The sequence below is a fragment of the Thalassophryne amazonica genome, chromosome 6 (assembly GCF_902500255.1).
Source record: "Thalassophryne amazonica chromosome 6, fThaAma1.1, whole genome shotgun sequence".
Lineage (NCBI taxonomy): Eukaryota > Metazoa > Chordata > Actinopteri > Batrachoidiformes > Batrachoididae > Thalassophryne > Thalassophryne amazonica.
The window spans coordinates 113,910,922-113,928,315 of record NC_047108.1 but is presented as its reverse complement, the minus strand read 5'-3'; positions in this window follow the sequence as shown (position 1 = coordinate 113,928,315).

Here is a 17,394-nt window from a genome sequence, read left to right as displayed (position 1 = left end):
ACAAAAGTATTGAATATTCCAAAGAAAAGGGCATAAAATTGGGAATCTTGAAACATTTATTGTGTCAGATAATGTATGAACCAGCTTCAGCCTTCCATTGCTGAAAAAAATCCAAATCGAGACCAAAACTCTAATCTGTGTTCACTCGCACTAGCTCATGGTGTCATGAGTAACTGACACCGATTCACTCACGTCTCTGCAACATTTCTTCATCACATCAGCCATCTTAACTGCTCGTGAACTTCTTTCACATCGTGCTACGACTGAACCAGACTACATCTTGCTCTACATGTTGCATAGCAACTGCATTAGTCAGGAAACATTTGTAAGTCAATAAAAATGTGGTCAGGATTGGGATATAATGGTGTACTGACTTTAAGATGGGTTATGGTGGATTGAGATAATTACTGCTGGAAGTGGAAGCTTGCATAGACAGATTACAGTCCTGGTCTACTACAGAACAGTACTCAGAATGTCAATGCTGTAAATATACTACCACTCAAATGTTTGGACACATTTTCCCCCATTCAACTGAATCTACCTACGAGGGGTGATTGAGAAGTTTTGAGCCTGACCCAGAAAAGGCAGGGCGTGGTTCTCCATCTTTTGCATTCTGAGAGACCAACGTTTCTCAACATTGCACCCAGTGAGTCAAAACATCACACAATCTCAAGAAATGCTGGTTTCTCAGAATGCAAATTTGGAGAACTGAATCGCACCCTACCTTTTCTGGGTCAGGCTCGAAACTTCTCAAGCGCCCGTCGTACCTGGTACTGTACCTTACCATAGGTAGTGGGGGGGGCGGGGGGGGATTACTCCTGTCACTCTTCTCTACCTGATCCACCCTGCCTGCACATTTCTTCACCTCTCCATCACAATGTACTTTGAAAAGTTGAGCCCAAGTACCATATTGAACTGAAAATAAAGACGGACCTGATTATAGGACACCCCCCCCCCCCCCTTTACAAGACATGTTTTTGGAAAAATGTTCTCTGAATACCAGATGTGCTTGAAAATGAAAATGGAACTAATCACCTCAGAAGGTGGTTATACTGAAGAGTTTCTACACTCATCTTAAAGACCTGATCATCTGTCCTGGTCATCCGTGTTTCCGACTCATCATCCTTTTCATCAGTGTCCTCACGTCATCCTCACTAATCCTTTAAAGGCCACAGGTCCGAGCGGTAACAGGAGACCTCGGGGCTGCAGCTAACCCCAAACAGCAGAATCCACATACAACACCGAAGGTCTACAAAAATAAAATTAAATAACAAAAATAATGTCTTATTAATGACAATATCAACACCTCCTACGAGTTACCAGTTAGCTCAGAATTCTTTGAACAAATTAAGACACTGACAATGACACACACACACACGCTTGTACGCGCACTCACACACACATCCATAACGTATGGTAGGATCATGGGGTTGTGTCCTACAACTTTCCACATGAAGCCTTCACCGCCTACACATACATACTGTGCAGTCCAAATAAAAAACAATAACTCTACACCTTTCCAGAGTTCATTTATCACTGACACTCTATTTAATTTTATTCCTGACAGTAGTTTTACTAACACCAAAAGAGTTTCTGCAAGGGTACAAACTATTTGTAGAGGAGATATCAACTACCGTTCCTATCATCCATCACTCTCCTCAGCCCCAACTTTGCTTAGCCGCTGAATTTGTAAAACACCCACTTACAGATGACAGACGAGCACTCAGAGTCTAGAACTGACACAACAATAACGTGCTGTGAACAAACGTCCCTACAGTTTAATCTCAGCCCGACATCCTGCTTGTCAGCCGGAGGACTCAAACCCAAATCCCTGAGTCAGGTCTTCTCCAATGAAGTCTCTAAACGGAAATCAACAAAACTTTCACCTCCAGAGAAGGTTCCTCTCTGACCTTTAAAGCTCCTGTCAGAACGTCTCTTTGGGACCAAAGTTTTCTTTATCTGATATCAGGTGTGATTCTGAACTGTGGATGTCCTCGAATCAAACCGAGACAGTCCCCTGAATGAATACGCCCGTCTCAGTATCCTGTTTTTCCAGTGCCAATGTTCACTGCTCTTGCAGAATCGGTGAACATTTTTAAGTTGGACCCAGACAATAATGGATACATCTGCACAGAATGTGTTTTGAAAAGTGAAGAGAATTTCACAGTTAGTAAGAAAACAATGTTGGGAAATATCCAAACAAAAACGTGCACTTCAAATACATCCACTGTGAAATTTTTTGCTTCCTGACCCTGGCTGGGACAAACTGTTCCACCAAGCTTTGGGGTAGTTTGTTTAGTACTTTTTGAGTAACCCTAAAATGGCAACAAAAACAACCAGGTGTGGTCAAAAAGTATGAACTCATCAGTGAGAGTTAATAAATGGTAAAATATGCATAATTATATATACAGTGTATCCAGAAAGTATTCACAGCGCTTCACTTTTTTTTATGTTACAGCCTTATTCCAAAATGGATGAAATTCTTTTTTTTCCCCTCAAAATTCTACACACAATACCCCATAATGACAAGGTCTTTTTTTGGGGGGGGGGGGGGGGGGGGGGGATTTTTGCAAATTTATTAAATTAAGATGCAGAAACATCTCAAGGATGGTCAGTGGAAACAGGAGGCACCTGAGCTCAATTTTGAGCTTCGTGGTAAAGGCTGTAAATACTTATGTACATGTGATTTCTTACTATTTATTTTTAATAAATTTGCAAAAATAATAAAAAAAAATTTACTGCGAGACTTGGAAAGTCCTGCCGGTGTCCGTGCCTACTTGCTCCTCCTTCGAGCTCTCCGCCTCTCTTCTGCCAGGACCCATTCCCACAGTTATTGCTGCTGTCTACCGCCCACCCAAATATAATAAGGACTTTCTTAATGACTTCTCTCATCTCCTCACTTACCTCTCTACATTATCAAGTAATATCATTATCATTGGCGACATAAATATTCATCTGGACAATCTGAATAATCAACACTGCAAAGACTTTTCTTCCTGTTTAGATAGCTTTGGCTTACAACAATTTATCAACTTCCCCACCCACTGCAAAGGACACATTTTGGACTTGGTTTGCTGCTCTGGATTAACCCCTACCGACTGCACATCCCATACACTCCCCTTCACGGACCACCTGCTCATCACTTTCAATATTAACCTCTCCCTATCCAAACTGTCTCTCCCTCGCTCTATCTCATTTCGCAAAATCAAGGATATTAACATTGACAAATTCACATCTGACATCAACAGCCTGCCCTCCACTGATCCTCACACCTCACCTGACAACCTGGTTACTCATTACAATAGCCACCTTCACACACTCCTCAACTCCCATGCTCCTCTCAAAACCAGATCTGTCTCCTTCTCCCGCTCTGCACCCTGGTTCACTCCCACTCTCCATTATCTCAAAGCCAAAGGACGACAACTTGAAAGACTGTACAAGAAAACTGGACTTACAATACACAAAGAAATGTACAATAACCACACCACTCTCTACAAGGACACTATTTCCTCAACTAAAGCATCCTACTACTCTGGCCTCATCCACTCCAACCTCCGTAACTCCAGGATTTTATTCTCCCTTCTCTCCAACCTAACCAAACCCCCAGACTCCCTCCCCAACCACCTACACTCCCCTGATTTCTGTAATTCACTTATGTCTTTCTTCATCTCCAAGGACACCTCTATTCACCAACTCCTGAAGACCGGAGCTGCATTGTCTGGAGTGGACACCTCTCTTTCATTTCTAAGCCCTATCACATCATTTTCTAGCTTTACCCTCCCCTCTGTCCAAGCCATTTCTGATCTAATTCTCAAATCTAAAAGCTCTACCCGTCCCCTCAACCCCCTCCCTACTGCTCTTGTCAAATCCTGTCTTTCCTCACTTGCCCCCCCTCTGGAACTGTCCCCTCATCATTCAAAACTGCATCAATAACTCCCATTCTGAAAAAACCTGGCTTGGACCCTAATAACTTTAACAATCTCTGCCCAATTTCCTATCTCCCCTTCGTCTCTAAAATTCTTGAAAAAACTGTCGCCTCTCAACTCCACTCCCATCTCACAACTAACAATATCTATGAGCAATTTCAATCCGGTTTTCGCCCTCTCCACAGCACTGAAACTGCACTTCTGAAAATCACCAACGACCTTCTCATAGCTTCTGACTCTGGTTTACTCTCCATCCTCATCCTCCTTGATTTTACAGCAGCTTTTGACACCATCTCCCATAGCATTCTCCTCCACAGACTCCAAAACTGAAGTCCTCCTTGTAGGCACATCCTCCACTATCTCCAAATCCAACAGGTTTCCTATCTCTATCAATGACTCCACTGTCATCCCTTCCCCTCAGGTCAAGAGTCTGGGCGTCATCCTCGACAGCACCCTTTCCTTTCACTCCCACATCAATAACATCACCCACTCTGCCTACTTCCGCCTCCGCAATATCGCTCGTCTCCGTCCTTCCCTCACTCCTTACACCACTGCCATCCTCGTCCACAGTCTTGTCACCTCCCGGATCGACTATTGCAACTCTCTTCTCTTTGGCCTCCCCAACAAATCCCTCCAGAAACTGCAGCTCCTTCAAAACTCTGCAGCACGGATCATCACCAGAACACCCACCACTCACCATATCACTCCCATTCTCCAACAACTCCACTGGCTCCCAATAAAACGGATTAATTTCAAAATTCTCATCACCACTTACAAAGCTATCCATCTCCTTCACATAGTTACTCCCTCTCACTTTCTACGCTCCTCCTCCTCTCTCCAGCTCACTGTCCCCCCCTCCCATCTCGTCACCATGCGGGGCAGAGCCTTCAGCCGCTCTGCTCCCCAGCTCTTTAATTCACTCCCACCTGACCTCCACAACACTGACTCCCCTGCCCTCTTCAAATCCAGACTCAAAACTCACCTGTTCAGACAATCCTATACAGCATGACCACACACACCTCATGACCACACACACCTCATGACCACATGCTCCTCATGATTGCTCATGCCACCCGACCACATACACCACTTGACCACAACACTCCACACGACCATTTACACCACATGACCACACACACCACATGATCTCACATACCGCAACTCTACAGCCTCCAGTTTTATATATACTTCTCTGTTTCTTTTTTAGCTTTGTTTTTTAATTTGTCCTGTACAGTGTCCTTGGGTGTTTTGAAAAGCGATTTTAAATAAAATGTATTATTACTATGGGGTTGTTAGATATATTTGTGTTTAATTATTGTTTTCTTTATTTGTTTTGGTAATAAAGTAGTAGAATGTGCATGTCTAACTGGATTTAACTGGTTTTACCACTCAGGACAAAGAGATTCAGATTACAATATAAATCATAAACGTCCCGTTATCTCGCGGGTCAGTGGCATGGGGGTGGGACCTCTCTTGAATCCCCACGGGGACCAATAATGGAAGGATTTTGCAAAATAAGGTCCACCTTTGTTACACTCATGGAGTGTTTTATAGAACTGTTTGTACCCATTGTTCTTGGTTCTTAATGGGCGGATCTCATGTGTGAGAGAAGTTCTTCAGAAACCAGGCCTGATTTCTATTGTGACTTTGAATGAATTTAAAAGTGTGGAATAGTTCGAGTTTGTACTTTCTGAGGGGCAGCAATACAGAAAGAGCCGGGAGAATAACATGGAGTTGAGTAGAATTTTGAGGGGAAAAAACATGAATTAACTCTATTTTGGAATATGGCTGTAACATAACAAAATGTGCAAAAAGTGAAGAGCTGTGAATACTTTCCAGGCATACTGTATATGCATGTGTAGGAGCTCTTTCCAAAATGATGTGCAGGAATATACAATATTCACTTGTGTGCACACACACACACACACACACACACACACACACACACACACACACACACACACACACACACACACACACACACACACACACACACACACACACACACACACACACACACGCCATGAGGCTGCCAGGCACTCATGCATGTACTTCACATCAGGAGTAATTCTGGGTTCAGTGTCCATCTCAAGGACTTTCTGATATGGAAGCAGGAGCAGCCCGTGTGAGTGTGAGCAGTTTTATTTTGCCATGAATAATTACTGCAGACTATTTTACAAATAGAAGCTTTCAAGTGCAATAAGGAATCCAGCTGTTAGGAGATGTCGGAGTACAACCAAATTCCTACCACCCTCCTGGGCAGGACCGGCCTATGAATGAAACCATATTTAACACCTATCACAAATGTACATCATAAAGTTGAACTGCATTAGATTTTAGCTGATAATACTAATTATAATAATTATTTTTAGCAGTATTTTGTGCACAGAGGTACTTTAATAAGGTGGTGTGACATTATAAATGGCTAATTTTGCAACCCAGAGCTCTTAAAGGTGTTAAAAAAGTGTCTGCCACCAGATGTCACACTAGCTCCAATTTCACAAATCAAACAAAGTTTCACCTCTCGGCCACTTCTTCTCAACCCTCTCACTCTTCCCCATCGAGCAGAAGGAATGGCAGTTGGAGACATGTAACATGTCAAATGCCTCTCTATGTGGGAAAAGCCAGCTGTATGTGGACTCCAGTCTGACCTCATCAGAGACATTTTAGCTTCTGAATGTGATGTTTGAAAGACTCTGTGGTTGGTTGTTCTCATCTGTCATCTTGCAAAAAAATTTAATATTTTTTGCTGTGAGCACTGAGTTATTTGGTCTAATTATGAATGCCAGCACCCAAGACGTTTCTGTGGTATCGTGGATGTGGTGAAACACAACACCACCACATGCTCTCAGGCTGGACTTGACTCTATAAAAATGAAGGGAGGGGCTATGGTTTCAGGGGGTAGGTCTCATGTGCACTCAACTATGGCACACACAAATCTCATGCACCAACATGTACAAGTACAACCAGACTTGGAATGAAAACAGGAGAGAAAAGCTCTGAGCACAGAGGGAGTGTTGCTTTACTCTCTGCGCAGAATGCCATTAAGCCACTGAATCTTTGCATAGAAACCGTTTGCTGGTTGCTACAGTAAAGTGTAAAATCTGACCTTGAAATAAAGTCTGTGGTGTTTTTCTTACCATAAAAGCACACAAACAATAAAACACACAATAAAAAGATTATCAATGAAGATTTCTTTGTAAACATTTTAAACTTTAATGACAATTAATTACAGAAACTTCTGAGTTGTTATTTGCTCTCTTATTTACAACCCCTGGCAAAAATTATGGAATCACCGGCCTCAGAGGATGTTCATTCAGTTGTTTAATTTTGTAGAAAAAAAGCAGATCACAGACATGACACAAAACTAATGTCATTTCAAATGGCAACTTTCTGGCTTTAAGAAACACTATAAGAAATCAAGAAAAAAAGATTGTGGCAGTCAGTAACGGTTACTTTTTTAGACCAAGCAGAGGAAAAAAATATGGAATCACTCAATTCTGAGGAAAAAATTATGGAATCACCCTGTAAATTTTCATCCCCCAAATTAACACCTGCATCAAATCAGATCTGCTCATTGACATTGAGCCTATGCCATGACATTGACCCTATGTGTCTTTTTGCAAGGAATGTTTTTGCAGTTTTTGCTCTATGGCAAGATGCATTATCATCTTGAAAAATGATTTCATCATCCCCAAACATCCTTTCAATTGTCCAAAATATCAACATAAACTGGTGCATTTATTGATGATGTAATGACAGCCATCTCCCCAGTGCCTTTACCTGACATGCAGCCCCATATCATCAATGACTGTGGAAATTTACATGTTCTCTTCAGGCAGTCATCTTTATAAATTTCATTGGAAAGGCACCAAACAAAAGTTCCAGCATCATCACCTTGCCCAATGCAGATTCAAGATTCATCACTGAATATGACTTTCATCCAGTCATCCACAGTCCACAATTGCTTTTCCTTAGCCCATTGTAACCTTGTTTTTTTTCTGTTTAGGTGTTAATGATGCCTTTCGTTTAGCTTTTCTGTATGTAAATCCCATTTCCTTTAGGCGGTTTCTTACAGTTCGGTCACAGACGTTGACTCCAGTTTCCTCCCATTCGTTCCTCATTTGTTTTGTTGTACATTTTTTCGATTTTTGAGACATATTGCTTTAAGTTTTCTGTCTTGACGCTTTGTCTTCCTTGGTCTACCAGTATGTTTGCCTTTAACAACCTTCCCATGTTGTTTGTATTTGGTCCAGAGTTTAGATACAGCTGACTGTGAACAACCAACATCTTTTGCAACATTGCATGATGATTTACTCTCTTTTTAGAGTTTGATAATCCTCTCCTTTGTTTCAATTGACATCTCTCGTGTTGGAGCCATGATTCATGTCAGTCCACTTGGTGCAACAGCTCTCCAAGGTGTGTTCACTCCTTTTTAGATGCAGACTAATGAGCAGATCTGATATGATGCAGGTGTTAGTTTTGGGGATGAAAATTTACAGGGTGATTCCATAATTTTTTCCTCAGAATTGAGTGATTCCATATTTTTTTCCTCTGCTTGGTCTAAAAAAGTAACCGTTACTGACTGCCACAATCTTTTTTCTTGATTTCTTATAGTGTTTCTTAAAGCCAGAAAGTTGCCATTTGAAATGACTTTAGTTTTGTGTCATGTCTGTGATCTGCTTTTTTTTCTACAAAATTAAACAACTGAATGAACATCCTCCGAGGCCGGTGATTCCATAATTTTTGCCAGGGGTTGTAGATGGGCCCTTGGGCTGCCTGCACAAATAACTTAAACCAACCATGCATCCTAAAAGCATTTAAGATGTCTTTCTGCATGACTGAGTTCAATAATTAGCATTAAGGGGACATTTCAGGTGTGATGTTCAGTCACATAAAGCTTGAGGAAACACAGGATTACCAGTCGTACCAGCGCAGAAGGTGTCCAAGGTTGCAATTTATGGAGATTACTATAAAAGTATCAAGAAATGGAGGCAGTAGTCGGCATGAGAAGGTCACGTGTACACTTTAATGTGTTGGTAAAGCATTTTTCTTGGCACAGCAACCAGCTTGTCACAAGATAAGGAACTGCATTTTTCCATCACAAATAGAACCCTAGAGGCTTCCTGCTTCTGTTAAACTACCTCCAGCTGAATTACCGGGCACCACACAACAGAGGGTTTCCTGTAATGAGCTCTGTGACACAAAAAAAGCTATATGGCCTTTCTAATTTCACAAAACTGACAAAATTTAGTTTCTACTGAAATCCAAACATTAGAACATCAGTTTATTTTTGTAAACTGTTGCAAATTACATCTCATTTTAATGAAGAAAACATATTTATCTTGGGGGGCAGTCTATGGTGAATATTGTCACTTGAATTTCAACCCATCAGGGGTCAAAATTCTAAACTGGAAGTGCGTGTGCACATGCATGAGGTTTTGAGATTATCTGAGACCTGACCCACTTATGTGATGCACATTCCCAGGGTGTGCACGCTGACATCTGTAAGATGTCTTTGATGTCACTTCGAAGATATTATGTGGTTACAAAAACAGCATTTTGGATTTTATTTCTTGCTAACTTTTACAACATATATGAGAAACATTAGTTTCATACAGAAATAAGTTGTTTTAGAGTGTTTTCCACCATCTTGGTTTATTTTGTTTGCCTTTCTTTACTGTAACTGGCTCTTGTCGTGTCCTTCCCAGCATCCTTGGAAAGATCAGGTGAAGTCCCCATGTGATCTACGATGTTGCTACCACATGTAGCAACGTCATGGCGTCTGATTGCTTGAATTTTTACCCATCAGGGGTCAAAATTCTAAATTGTTTCCAGACACCGTGAATTTTGATCATATTTCTGAAATCATGTTCTAAATCCCTTATTTAAATACTAAGGAATAAAATTTTTGTGGTGCCTCCCTAGGGAAGTGTTCCAGGTACGTTCATCTGGGAGGAGACCCCGGGGAAGACCTAGGACTAGGTGGAAAGATTATATCTCCATACCGGCCTGGGAATGCCTCGGGATCCCACAGTCAGAGGTGGTCAATGTGGCCCGGGAAAGGGAAGTATGGGGTCCCCTGCTGGAGCTGTTGCCCTCGCAACCCGATCCTGGATAAGTGGTTGAAGATGAGTGATGAGTGAATGAGTGGTGACAAAGAAAATTCTTTCTATGACATTCATATTTAAAAAAAAAACAGAGGCCGTACAGCTTTAAGACAGTCAAATAACATAATTTTTTTTAAAAAGGCATGTTTGATTATTAATTTCAAATTGATGCAGCAGACCCAGGGCAAATAAAGAAAGAAACATTTTAAATGCTCTTATTCCGTTATTCTCAGTACAATACTGTCCAAGGAAAGATGGGCTGAATGTGGGTGAGTGGGAAAAAAACAAACAAACAAAAAAAAAACATAAAAGTGTGCGGACGAGCTAACACGGTCACAAAATGATGGCGCGAAATGTGCGATAATCAAAATGCCACATATGGCCAGTGACGCGCTGAGATCTGTTGTGATTGTTTGTGGTATCGCACCAACTGTCACACATGCAGCACTTTGAGCAGCGAACATGGCCGCCGGATCACAGGGTCGCGTTCTAAACCATGACGGCTCCGTGCTCATTGGTCGGGCAACTGCTGTGATCAACCTTAATCAATTCATCTGCTGAATACTTTGTCAAATAACTGATTAATTGTTTGTCTGTAAAATGCACAGGGACGATGACAGGATTAGTCTGAGTCTAATTCAGTGACCCCCCCCCCCCCCCGCGCAGTCACTGCACATGAAACGACAAAAACATGACCCACGGCACACGCACATGACGCACTTTAAAGAAAAACAAGTGCAGCAAGACAGAGAGGTCAAAACAGGTGACAGTGAAGTTTCTGCTGAAGTATTTCTTGTTTCTTCTTCTTTTCAAAGATTTTGACAGGCCTTGGGCCACACACCCCCTGAAAGTAGGCATGTCAAAAGTAACCACCCATAATTTACTAGATACTTATCCCCTCCTTAATATTTATGTGTGGTGGCCATCCAAGGGAGGTAGTGGGGGTCAATGAAGGATTCGACAGGGGTCAACATTTAAAAATGCTCCAGTCGTATTGAAAAGGATAACACATTGTTTCTCTGAACATAAAGAATCCAAAAGGTATAGTTTGGACTATCTATGACTGAATGTTATGGACTTATGGGGTAAAACCAGCAACAATGGAGACAAAGGTCACTTTCAATTTGTACAGGGTCAAAAGTTAAAGTTGCTCCAACTTTAAATTAATTGGTTGAGTTAACAGGGTTTGAAAAAGGAATAGTTTGCACCACATGTCATGTTTAGTTATGACATTACAGAGTAACGTCATACAGTAGAATCCAGTGGACTTTGACCTTGTTTGACCTTTACTTTGGACACCAAACATTCAAAAAGTACTTTTTGAGGTCCTGCAATTTATAATCTGGTGTGATTTATAATATACCGAAAAATCACATGTAAATAAAACGCAGTTTTCATATTGATTATCATTAAATTTGAAATTCATTACATTTATTTATGCATATTTATCAGGTTTTCATAACTTGTAATGCTTTTATGATGCATTAAATATGCTAAAAGATATTATGTCACTCATTGTACATTAAATTAAGATTTAATTTCAAGAAAATTACTTGACGCTGTCAGCTTTGGGGCTGCATTAAAATTCTGAAAATATGTTAATTTAACAGGAAAATAACTGAATGAATGAATGAATGTTGTGGACTAGTGTGTAATTCGCATCATGGCTGCTTCAGTATTTTACTTTGGGATTATCATTTTTTTAATCTGAACTAATCTGGTGATTATTATTATTAAATATTTTAGTGCAAATCAGATATGTTAGAAATATCATGTTGCTCTTATAACTCAATCCTGACAGCAAATATGAGTTCAGATAATCATTTTTCAGTGTCAATTCATATTATTTTTGAAAAAACAAAGATTTCCTTTAAAAAATGAACAAATAAAGGTTGTAAATTCAGTCACACTTTCTGATGATGTAATGTGACATCTTTTTACCTGAACAACAGGTTTAAATTAAAAACTTGTCCAATTTGTATTGTTCAGTAAGTGTCACATATGATATTTAAAGAACCCGTCACTTTGGTTTTATTTCTTCATGAATGATGATTATTAAAGTCGATGTCTGCTGACTAATCAATCAGACTGGATGTTACCATAAACATTCACATAACTGATTATTCAAAATAAAACAGTGTCTGTTTTGTTCCCACAGATAAACAATATTTTAATTGCTTTTGACAAAATATTGTAAGGGTAAAGTTTGTTTTGTTGCACCGCTAAAATAATATACTGTCTTCCAGACATTTGTAATTTGTAAACGCAGGCTCGATCATAAATTGACCCCGCTGATGTATTTTCTGTGACTCGTGCACGTGCCCCTCTGTTACCCCGGCAGGTTGGGCGGAAGCGGCTCCCTGGTGTCACTCGGTGGGTGCAGCCATCATCTAATGTCATATCAGCTTTTAATTAGGCCACTTGTGTTTCCCCGCCGACGTGCACGCAATTTGATTATCGTGCAATCCTCAAAGTAGGTCAGGTCTGCACAGCAGGTCCACAGGAACGTCACAAAGCAGTTGTAATAATCACATCTGCAGAGTTTTGCTGCAGGTGAGCTGCAGGACGCAACCGGTGCGGACCAAGTTCGGCAAAAACTGTTCATTATCTGGCATTTTAATCAGAGTCGTCCTACCTTTAACAAACGGCTCACTGCCCCGGGGTGCAGAGCATCATCACATCATCCATCCGCAGGAAGCGGCTCGGCGCCGTTTACATCCTCCTTCAAAGTGGCGACAATTCAAAGGACTAAGGTGGCAAACGGAAGGCGCGCGTCAGCGCAGCTGGAGTCCGCTTCTGCTTTGTTGCGCTCTTTGTCTCCGGGTGACAGATTTGCTTACAGTCGAAAGTGACGTTTGCAAGCGAACAGGAGCGCTGCAAGATCGTTTAATTTTCGAATTAAAGGCGGATTTCTTCTATGTGGCGACGATGCTGCGCGTGGAGGCGAGCGGCGGCGGATGAGGCATGATGCGCGCGGGCCGACAGCACAGGCGTGTTCGCGAGCCTCTCCGCGGGATGGAGCCGCAATAAGAAATAATTCATACACGCTGTATGGTGGCCCCACGAAGTGCAAAACACATCGGCATTATAGAAACAATGGGAACAGATTCAAAACACAAACAAGAAAAGTCAGAAATAACATTGGGGTTTATAGTGAAGTCCAAAAGGCAAAATGCAACAACTTATATTACAGAAAGTACATGTAAAATCAGCAAAGCTTCAGAAATAAAGTCATGATTATATTTTTAAGGCGACTCCTAAAAAAACAACAACAGCAGCAACCTTACAGTAAAAGAAACAAAACAAAAAGAGCATTAAAATTATGTGTTAAAATCGTCCCATTAAGTGCAAACATAATGTGATTATAGCATAGCATAGCACATAAAAAACACCACCATTTCAGTCCACCAATCATGACTAGGGTGATCCTTAAGAAACACAATGTTATAGTTAATAAAGTAAGTCCTTCAGCTGCTCCCTTGTTTGCACTCAGGGTCGCCACAGCAAATCCAAGGTGGATCTGCATGTTGAATTGGCACAAGTTTTATGCCTGATGCCCTTCCTGACGCAACTCCACATTACATGGAAAAATGTGGCAGGGGTGGAATTTGAACCCCAGTACCTTCTGAACTGAAACCAAGTGCCTTAACCACTTGGCCACCACCCCTGCTTCTTATAGTTAATAAAGCATATATTAAATAAGATTTCTTAAATGAATTGTGACCCTGAAGAAACACAATATTATAGTATATGAAGGATTTTTTTTTTTAATTCAACAAAATTTCTCAAACGAACATGATGTGTTTTCATGGGCTCTTAGTGTGAACTACTACAACAACAACAACAGTACAGCAATCATAAGACAAACAATGAAATAAAAAGGAAACATTACACATTTCAGAAATAAAGATGTTATCTAAGGTAGGTCCTTATGTGCAAAACCCAGCAATGTCATAGCAAAGGAAAAACATTTTTAAAACAACTGAAAATACAACAAAACTTCAAAACTGATGTTTCTTGGGAGATGGTGGCCCCTTAGTAAGTGCAAATCATAATGACATTATTGTAATGAAACTCATTTTGTCAGGTGTGGCACAAACAGAGCAGGACACAAATGCAAACTCTCACTGCAGGTGCTGTTAGAATTAGGTTTAATCGTTAAACAGGCAGGGATTCAGTACACAGGTGGTCCAGCAGCGAAGACAAAGGTACAGATAGACATGTGGCTGAGGCTTAGTCCAAAAAACAGGCTGAGGTAATAAAAAAACAAACATGCGTGGTGGTATTCAGAGGCAAAGACAAGTACAGGGTCAAGGCAAAACAAGGTCAAACACTGGCAGGCTGATACAAAGGCTAAACAAGACGAGAAATGGCTGGAAGCGAAATACATTCAACAATCGAGCAAGGGACTATGAGACTGTGAGGGCTTAAATAACTGGTGGTGTGATCAGTGAAATGAGATGCAGGTGTCTGTGAAGGTTCTGGACGGGGGCGTGACTAGTGAACAGAGATATGCATGAGATAAGATAGTGAAGGCAGGAAAACAGAATGGGGTGATGAAACAGACAAAGATGCCTGTTTAGGTGCAAGAGCGGGAGTGAAGTGAAAATGCAAAGCAGACAGAATCAAAGTGTGGGAGACAAAGACACGAAACGGGTGCAGGAAGTGGAGTGAACATAAACAAATGAGGACGACGTAAGGACAGAGCAAATACCGAATATGATACGAGGGGACCAGGACAGAGCAAGAATCATGGGAACTAAAAGCAAACCAAGATACAAGGTCTGTCAATAAAGTATAGGTCCTTTTTATTTTTTTCAAAAACTATATGGATTTCATTCATATGTTTTTATGTCAGACATGCTTGAACCCTCGTGCGCATGCGTGAGTTTTTCCACGCCTGTCGGTGACGTCATTCTCCTGTGAGCATGCCTTGCGGGAGGTGTGGTCCACCCCCCTCGTCGGAATTCCTTGTCTGAGAAGTTGCTGAGAGACTGGCGTTTGTTTGATCAAAATTTTTCAAAACCTGTGAGGCACATCGAAATGGACACGGTTCGAAAAAATACAGCTTGTTTTCGGTGAAAATTTTAACGGCTGATGAGAGATTTTGAGGTGATACTGTCGCTTTAAGGACTTCCCACGGAGCGGGATGTCGCACAGCGCTCCCAGGCGCCATCGTCAGCCTGTTTCAAGCTGAAAACCTCCACATTTCAGGCTCTATTGATCCAGGACGTCGTGAGGAGAACAGAGAAGTTTCAGAAGAAGTCGGTTTCAGCATTTTATCCGGAGATTTTTTTTAATGAAAGACGTGCGGCTCGCAGCCGCCGCGACAATCCGCCACTGAAAAACACCTCTGTTGGAAAGCCTTAAGGACAAGTTGGAACATGCCCAGCTGTTAAACAATTTCTCAGATACTCACTCCACTGAAAGCCATCACTAGCCGCCTGGATTTTACAAATGGTTATCAACACGGAGGTGTTTTTTTTTCTGTGGCGGAGTGTCGCGGCGGCTGCGAGCCGACGCTGCAATCTGTCCGCACATCTTTCATTAAAAAAATCTCCTTTAACAGTGGAATATCCGGATAAAATGCTGAAACCAACTTCTTCTGAAACTTCTGTGTTCTCTCACGACGTCCTGGATCAATAGAGCCTGAAGTGTGAAGGTTTTCAGCTTGAAACAGGCTGACGATGGCGCCTGGAGCGCTGCGCGACGTCCTGCTCCGTGGGAAGTCCTTAAAGCGACAGTATCACCTCAAAATCTCTCATCAGCTGTTAAATTTTCACCGAAAACCAGCTGAATTTTTCGAACCGTGTCCACTTCGATGTGTCTCACAGGTTTTGAAAAAATTTTGATCAAACAAAGCGCCAGTATCTCAGCAACTTCTCAGACAAAGGAATTCCGACAAGGGGCTGGATGACTCCTCCCACAAGGAGTGCTCACAGGCGAATGACGTCACCGACAGGCGTGGAAAAACTCACGCATGCGCACGAGGGTTCAAGCATGTCTGACGTAAAAACATATGAATGAAATCCATATAGATTTTGAAAAAAAATAAAAAGGACCTATACTTTATTGACAGCCCTTGTATAATAAGTACAAAAGGAAAAAAAAAACTATGAGAACTGATCAGAAAGTCAATACTGAAGCAAAACTAAACAGGAACTGACTAATACAGAAAGCAAAACCCAATATAAAAGTACAAGAGGAAAACAACAGAAATGAGAAAAGCAGATAAACAAAACTGGTGACTACAGAATAGTGCAATAAATAAAAAGAACTAACTGATGAGCAATACGTGACAGAACATAATCAGAAGAAACACTTGAAGATAAATAATAACCAATACCTGTGACTAAAGCATAGTACCAAAAAAAAAAAAAAAAATGAAATAAACAGAATCAAACTAAGACTGGAGTGACTAACTGACCAAGAGTGAACAAATACAAGGTTAACAGAAACAAAACTAATGATAATATGAATATGGCAAAACATGGATAAAACACAGAAGGCATGGAATACAAATGTGGATACAGATCCATACTAATGACAGTGGCCCTAAAGGGCCGGATCATGACACATACATCAAATTTTCAGAAAGATCCTTGTGTTAAAATGGTGCTCCTGGAGTACAGGAGACACCACCTGTACACCACCATGGACTCCCAAAATTTCCTGTATTGTCAAGTGTGTTGGTAGCATGGCCCAAGCAGAGGGTCACCCCTTTGAGTCTGGTCTGCTTGAGGTTTCTTCCACAAATCATCAGAGGGAGTTTTTCCTTACCACTGTCACCTGTGTTCTTGTTCTGGGGGTTGGTAAGGTTAGACCTACTTGTGTGAAGCACCTTGAGGCAGCTTTGTTGTGATTTGGTGCTGTATAACTGAAAATAAATTGAATTGAAATTGAGTGAAAAACACAAAAAACATTAATGTACCGTAACACCTTTTTTTAATATATATATAAATGAAAAGACACCTTATCACAACTTAAAGAACAACTTAACTCTTACATTTGACAACTGCATGATAAGAAAGAATTGCCATTGAAAATAAATAAATAAATATTCTGTAAATAGAGGCACCGACACCACTTTAAACAAACTTAAACTGTTCTTATGACCCTTAAAATTGCATCATGTACAAGTAGTTATGAATGTCTTCTTGTGTTTTATGATTATTTACATCACACTAGTGGCCACTCATTGGCCACGTCAGGTGCAGACAGCAGTAAAGACGTAACAGTTACAGCCAGTCTGTACTTAAAGTGTGAGGGTAAAGATCCCGCCTCTTCTCACAGGATGAAGGGAGGTGAGCACTGAGATCTAAATACCCTCTGGTCACCCTGCAGGTGGCACATGGAGG